General features: G+C 48.3%; 1 pseudogene; it reads right to left on the bottom strand.

The window, feature by feature from the left end:
• Window positions 1–231: 231 nt before the first annotated feature.
• Window positions 232–6,962, bottom strand: part of LOC130402564 (vesicle-fusing ATPase-like) — a 33,320-nt pseudogene continuing 26,589 nt past the window's right edge.

The raw sequence follows: 6,962 nt of genomic DNA, 5'->3' as shown, positions 1-6,962 counted from the left end.
GCGGGTTTGAGGTTTCCAGTCATCAGTATACCACGTATAAACCCTATGGCCCATGGCTAAGGTTGCATAAGAGCATGAACATATTGACCAAACTCTAACTCGCGGCGGGCACAAGAGATATATGCTACAACAAATACGGGAAGCTAAAAACATACATGGCTACTATTTATTTTCAATGCACAACGCACAAGACAGCACTTTATTTAACCTTTTTTGTGATATCCTTTTTCAAATATCAGTATGTATCTATCCATATATATATATCGATAGATATATCGATAGATATATTATACATGATGTTCTTAAACAGTAAAAGCACAATTCTCAACAGGTTTCAGTGATATGTCAATTTGGGCTGTCAATCTGTCGGCATGGAGACGAGGAGGCGGGGCGGGTTGGTCTTGGCTGGGACTGGATGCTCATAACATGCTAATAGGAAGTCAGGCCGCTGCTTCTCCGCCCTCTGACCCCCGGCGGGCCCACAGGTGGAGGGTGGAGGCGTGTGCGTGGATCCCCGGGCCGCGCAGGGCCGGGTGGGCGGAAAGGTCGCTCCTTTCCCTTCCTCGCACGGCGCGCTTGGACGGTCGGTCCCATCGGAGCCCTCCTCCTCCTCCTCCTCCTCCTCCTCCTCTACTCTCTACTCGTAGCAGGCCCGGCCGCTGCAGCAGAGGAAGGTGTTAGTGAGCTGCTCCAGGTCACATGGCGCTCGGCCTCTGATCGGGGCGGGACAGTGAGTGAGGGGAGTCGTGGCACAAGACAAGACTGAGTTGTAATCGCCCTTGACAGTGTCAACGTTTGAACAAAGCAGAACAAATAGTACTGTGATGTCTCTGATAGTTGTCTGAAGACAGAAGTGTCATCATGAGGGATTGACTTTGGAAAAATGTGATCAATGGGGTTGATGGTTAGAAAAGGGATATGAAAAACTTCAATTGATCAGCAACCACTGCTTCTGCCATATTGACATCAAATCAACCTCAGTCCTGAATGTTGCAAAGGTGGCTTTAGACAGGTATTGAATGATGAGCTCTAGAAATTGGACGTTGTAGACTGATGGTCAGGTGTCCCTGATACATACACCCTAACTGCTCCAGACGAGCTTGCTGTCGCCTGGCATGGTTGTCGTACATGTGTGTGTGTGTATATATATATGTGTGTATATATATGTGTGTGTAATACTTGCAGGGTTGACTCTGCCGTACATGTGTGTATATATATGCAGTGGTGTAGTCTATTTTATTGTAGTGGGTATACTGTGATGATTCCCTCCCAGCCTCCTACAAACCCGTCCCACCGGTAGGTGTACGTGTGTGGCGCTTATGGGGTGTCGCACCACACTCACCCGCTGATTTAAGAGTATAACGATTATCAACAATCATGGAAAGCTGAGTAGGTCTATCAGTTTTAATAACAGTATGAACAAATAGAAGACAAAAATGAAAAGTTGTCCTTTGTATGTCTATAGTAGCAATAGCACATGCTAAACAAGGACAAAATCTACTCAAAATAATTTAATGAACTGTTTACAACCATGGCTAACCAGTGCATGAGAAGGAGATGACAGGAGACTAATGTTTCACTCTTTCAATTGCTCTAATTTGAGCTCTTACTGTTGTTATCTAACATACCATACAGTAATTGAATTGTGTAAAGTGTGAAATTACTGCACCTAAAAAATGACCATGAATTAGCTATACTCTCATTTGCATAATGATTAACATTATGAAATTTCAATTGTGTATACCAACTGTATGTTGGCTGACATTTAGCTAACTTTTTTTCCCTCCACTTTATAACCAAGGATGCCTGTTTTTAAATTCCCTAGCCTGACACCCAGTCCGAAAGGCTGGCCAGGGGTTCTCATCTAAAAGTAACAAGGAGATATAAAGTGGGATTAAAACATTGTCTTCTGTTGACTACTTGTTATGTGGTTTACACATTAATATGGGAGGACTGGACACACACACGCAACACACACGCGAGAAGGAGGGGCTCGGCCCGCCAACTAACGTGCAGAGATGCAGGGGCAGCTTCGCGCTTCATAACAGAGACAGGGCAGAGCGCGAGCGCGCAGGGGGAATTTTATGAATGGTGGAAGGAGATAACTTCACCTGCTTAGAGTATTTTATTGCAGTTATACCCAACCGGTATTTGCGAAAAATAAAACAGAAGTGAAAGATCTGTCACAACTCCATTGATACGTATCCGTGCACATTTTTAAGTGGGTATACGCAAATCCTGGTGCGTTCCTAGTGGGTATACGGCGTATACCTGCGTATCACGTAGACTACACCACTGTATATATGTGTGTGTATATACTGTATGTGCGTGTACACACACACATTTATGACTCCGTCATACGTGTGTGTGTGTGTGTGTGTGTGTGTGTATATATATGATATATGTGTGTGTAATAGTTGCATGGTTGACTCTGCCGTATGTGTATAAATTGTTGTAAGTCGCTTTGGATGAAAACATCTGGTAAATACCCTAAATGTAAATGTAGACTGCGATTGTTTCACAGGGTATGAAGCAGTACCCTTTCACATTAGAAAATAGAACAATTATAAAACAATTTGGACGACCAGTAACACATTACTAGGGGAAGGTACTGAGCTAATACCTAATAGCTAGCTACTCACAACCGGCATTTGCTACACCGCTAATGCCTAGCGCCACGCGATCTGCTATCCTGTTGACCTTACCAGTGGACAGTGACACACCGCCTATATTCGGATCTGATCGCCTTCAATCAGCCTGGTGGTTCCACAATGAAATGAGATATCACCATATGAGTGGGATGAATGTGTGTGAAACACAACAAATTGTAAAAGTATATTGGTTATCGGTCAATATGCACATGGTACAATCCATGGGTGAGAAAATGGTTGTGTGTGTTGCAGGAAGTATGTATTCGGCTAGGTTAAAGACAGGAAATAGAAAAGATGCACAAAATCAGCAGCAGGTATTAGGGCCAAGAGAGGGGCATTTATATCTGCTATTTAGCGTCTAGGTGGTTTGATGGGAGTGATTGGATAATGGATCATGAGGGTGGCAGACTCAGGGTTAGACATTAAGTGACAAGGCAGTTAGTGGTGGGGCAGTACTCACGAGCCCTCATCTCTGAGCAGCGTGAGGAACTTGGTCATCGGTAATCCTGGGCCATCTGAGAGGGTCAGAGAGAGAGAGAGAGAGAGAGAGAGAGAGAGAGAGAGAGAGAGAGAGAGAGAGAGAGAGAGAGAGAGAGAGAGAGAGAGATAGAGAGGACAGAGAGAGGGACAGAGAGAGAGAGAGAGAGAGAGAGAGGGACAGAGAGAGGGACAGAGAGAGAGAGAGAGAGAGAGAGAGAGAGAGAGAGAGAGAGAGAGAGAGAGAGAGAGAGTGAGAAGGTCAGGGCGAGTGACAAAGAGCGAGATAGAGAGAGAGAGACGGTTAGGGAGGGTTTGATGAAGATAGAGATATAAGTATGGTCAGAGTTACAAGAGAAAGAGAGAGAGAGGGTCAGGGAGAGAGACAAAGAGAAAGAGAGAAAGACGGACAGAGAGGGAGAGAGAGAGAGCGGTTGTTTTCGTGGCCAGCTTTGTTTTAGCCTTCATGTACACCACTGCAATGCAATCAACAAACCTCCTTCCTGGGACGTAGAGAAAACCCTTCAAGTCTTATTCTTAGCGATCGTCGTCAATTATGGTTACAGACAAGAGGACATTAAAGCCTTACTTCTGAGAGGAGGAATCTACACAGTTCATCGAGTTAGAGAGAGCAGAGACCCAATCATTGTTAAAATCATGGCCATGTTTACGGTAAATAACTAGGCTCAGCGTTTCCTGGTACTCCAATCCAAAGACTGAATCCATTCTGATATGTATGTAATAGTTGGCTGATGTTTTCCCCACGGGTCCGAGCGATGTGTCCCCCTGTGTGCTCTACTCTACCCCCTGGACGTGCTTCAATCACCTGCAGGGACATCTCGATGACCATCAGCAGCTTCTAATGCCGATCCACACTCGCTTCCCCTTCAGCTGGTGTCCGATGCTGGCTCGCTCCTTCTCTGTGAAGCTGCCCAGCAGCTACACACGCACACACACACACACACACACACACATACACACACACACCACACACACACACACACACACACACACACACACCACACACACACACACCACACACACACACACACACACACACACACACATTCATTGGATTTAGTGTGCTTGAATGTATAAGAATCTGGTTTCTAGATATCTGGAAGTCCATGCTAATAGTTGGCTGAGAGGTTTTTTCTAGGAAGTTTTTAACACACTCACACTTCTGCAAAAGAGTCTGTCAGTGTTTGAGAAACGTCTGCCTGCAAGCTCCTGTTTGTATGTGTCTGTGTGTGTCTGTGTGTGTGTGTGGTGGGTGTGTGTGTGTGGTGTGTGTGTGTGTGTGTGTGTGTGTGTGTGTGTGTTGGTGTGTGTGTGTTTGTGTGTGTGTGTATCCATAATATTGTGTTTGTGTGTGTGTGCGTGTATATATATATGTATATATATATTCTGTGTGTGTGTTTGTATGTGTGTGTATACATAATATTTGTGTTTGTGTGGGTGTGCGTAATATATATATGTATATATATATTTCTGTGTGTGTGTTTGTATGTATATGCATATGCTGTGTGTGTGGTGTATGTATATGGTGTGTGTGTGGGTGTATGTATATGGTGTGTGTGTGGGTGTATGTATATGGTGTTGTGTGTGTGTGTGTGTGTGTGTGTGTGTGTGTGTGTGTGGTGTGTGTGTGTGTAGTGGTATATGGTGCGTGTGTGTGTGTGTTGTGTTGTGTGTGTGTGTGTGTGTGTGTGTGTGTGTGGGTGTGTTGTGTGTGTGTGTGTGTGTTGTGGTGTGTGTGTGTGTGTCTGTGTATGTGTGTGTATGGTGTGTGTGTGTGTGTGTGTGTGTGTGTGTGTGTGTGTGTGTGTGTGTGTGTGTGTGTGTGTGGTGTGTGGGTGTGGTGTGTATGGTGTGTGTGTGTGTGTGGATTGTGTGTTGTGTGGTGCGTCACCTCCAGGGCGTCGACCAGCTGCTCGCCGGTGGAGATGGTTCTGGATGTGGATGGTGGTGCTGAAGGCGTCCAGCATCTCCATCTCCTGAAGGATGTCCTTCCTGCTGGTGGTCCCAATGATCAGCAGCTTCCTGCCCTGTGGGGGGGGGAGAGAGAGAGAGAGAAGAGGAGAGAGATGAGATGAGAGAGAGGAGAGAGAGAGAGAGAGAGAGCGAGAGAGCGAGAGATGAGAGAGAGGGGGGGGAGGGGGAGAGAGAGAGAGAGAGAGAGAGAGAGAGAGAGAGAGAGAGAGAGGAGAGAGAGAGAGAGAGAGAGAGAGAGGAGAGAGAGAGAGAGAGAGAGAGAGAGTCAGTCAGAGTGAAGCTTGCAACAGCCCAATGGTGTGTTTGTCTTCATGAAGGACTGTCACTCTGATTGTGGCAACTGCCTATGGACCGGATCAAAGCGTTTTGTTTGCCTCTTGGTGTCTCCAATCCACAAATGGATGGATGGGTGGGAGGGAATCTTCCCTCATCATTCATCCCTTACTGACCCGACAGCGAATAATATATTGTTTGTTTCTCTTTCTCTCTGACAAAATGTACATTCATCGAGTTAGAGGCTAGCACAGAGGCTGAGCTTAAAGCCCCAAAACCCTGGATGACCCATAACAAAAGGTCACAAAGAAACCAACACCAACCTCCTTCCAGGTTGTCCCCTCAGGTCGAGAATGTGGCGGAATCTGCCATCTTTCAAGGTGAAGGTCAAGGTGGAAACCACCCAAGGGTGGTTTTCCAAGATACTGTCAGCCCAGTATCTGAGCTGCTGCTGGGAAAAACAACCGACGACCGGCCCAATGGGCCTAGCGCCTGCCCCCCTGGGGCCTCACTGATGCTCTGGGGGGGGCGGCCGGTTGGGTTGTGGGGCACGAGGATGCCAGGAAGGTAGGCGTTCTGGGGCCGCCGAAAGCCACCCGGAGGCCTGTTGAAGCAGGCCGCTGAGACCTCCGTAGGCCACCAGAGTAATCATGTGGCTGAGAGCGCCGCTGGGGACAGCCGAGGGGCCCCCAGGCCTGCTAGGAGCGGACACACTCCCTGTTTAGACCGGACAGCTGCTGCCTGGTCTTTCTAGCTTCGGGCAGAGCTCCCCCAGTGCTTCCAGGGCAGACTGACCCAAAGAGCTCCCCTGGTTCCACCGACACTGACAGGTTCCTCCCTACCAACTCTCTGTCAGTGGAGACTGCGCAAGCCCCCTGGCGTCGATTCCTGTACTATTTGGACGTATGCGTCCCTACATCCCTCGACAATGAGGGCAAAAGCCTTTAATGATGCACCACTCAGCTCTGCAGCGACGGCTCGGCCTATGGCCCTCTGCTGCAGAGAGGTCGAAATACCCTGCATCAGGTGGAAAAAGGAGTTCCCAATACGACCCATGCGTGCCGCAGCGTCTTAGCCTTTGACATGAGGTCGTTCTTTGACCCTGCACGTGGCCGAGGAGGACACCTCGCATTTGGGACTCAGAGCCTCTCATGAGCCAGAAGTAGGGGGCAGACAGGCTCGACTGGTGTCATGCTTCCCAGGACCCAACCCGGTGCCACATTCTGCATATAGGCAAGCCAAGGTCCGGGCATCCGACGTTGAGTGGGAAAAGGCCCTAGTCTCCCTCTAGCAAGCATGAAGCTCCTTTAAGTACTCCTCTGAAGGAGGGGCGGAGAATGTTGCCGGGGCAGGGCTGCGCCTGAAGAAGGCGCTGGCCTGGATGACTCAGCATCAAGCTGTAGGCGAGCTAGAGCCAACCGCATGACGGCCGGCATGGAGGGTGTCTGCTGCTCCCTGCAGAGAGCTTTGTGCAGAGGAGCAGGAGGCCTCGTCCAATATGTGGGAGGCATCGCCCTCTGCATTAGAGAGGGCATCGTCAAATTGAGACTTGGTAGGGCCAGGCTG

The sequence above is a fragment of the Gadus chalcogrammus genome, chromosome 2, assembly GCF_026213295.1.
Source record: "Gadus chalcogrammus isolate NIFS_2021 chromosome 2, NIFS_Gcha_1.0, whole genome shotgun sequence".
NCBI lineage: Eukaryota > Metazoa > Chordata > Actinopteri > Gadiformes > Gadidae > Gadus > Gadus chalcogrammus.
The sequence above is the reverse complement of the archived record's forward strand: the minus strand, read 5'-3'. Positions and strand labels throughout refer to the sequence as shown.